Source organism: Microtus ochrogaster, unplaced genomic scaffold (assembly GCF_000317375.1).
Source record: "Microtus ochrogaster isolate Prairie Vole_2 unplaced genomic scaffold, MicOch1.0 UNK91, whole genome shotgun sequence".
Lineage (NCBI taxonomy): Eukaryota > Metazoa > Chordata > Mammalia > Rodentia > Cricetidae > Microtus > Microtus ochrogaster.
This window is the reverse complement of record NW_004949189.1, coordinates 1,274,466-1,275,293: the sequence shown is the minus strand read 5'-3', so window position 1 is coordinate 1,275,293 and position 828 is coordinate 1,274,466.

Genomic DNA, 828 nt, shown 5'->3' with positions numbered 1-828 from the left:
CCAGTATTTTGGCCTTTATAAATTTTCTACCCCCTTTCTGCTCTATGATATGCCCTGAGCCACAGATGCCAGAGTACTTACTTAGATTTATATATTCTGGCTGCACTCACCATGATCTACTGATCTTTGCATTTTGTCCAGTTGTGGATGTCTATGATGGTGTCCATTTCACATAAAGAGTGGTTTGTTTGTTTATTTGTTTGTTTTTAATGAGGGGTGGTAGTTATACTTATCCATGGATAAGATTGAAAATGAAGTAAGTAATTATGCTGGTTTGGCTGGTTCTGAAGTCCATGACCTCACTAGCCTTAACAAGCTGTTGATGTCTCCAGTACCCAGCATGGTTTCCTTCCTGGTGAATGAGATTTAAGTACATTAAAAAGATTGGTTACCACAGACACATGAGTGTCATTTATTGTACCTTTACATATATCTTGGCATTCTGGTTTTTGTCTTAGTGCAAAGTAGGACTATTTAATTGCTTCATTTCCTTGACACCATGGATAGTATTTCCTGGAACCATCAAAGCTGGACTAGGAAAGAGGCTCTTAAGCCAGATACAGCTTGAATCATCCAAGTCCTGTGTTCTAAGTACGCAATTTCTTCAGCAATACAGGCCCACTCTCAATCCCTTAGAGGCAACCTGTTGCAATAAGAGCGGTGGGGTTGCGTCCCCGGCACCCGACCGCCCGCACAGCTAGCTTTACCAGAAATAATTACACGGAAGCTGTATTCTTTTAAACACTGCTTGGCCCATTTCTATCTAGCCTCTTCTAGGCTAGCTCTCGCACCTGGACTAGCCCATTTCTAATAATCTGCTGTAGCCCA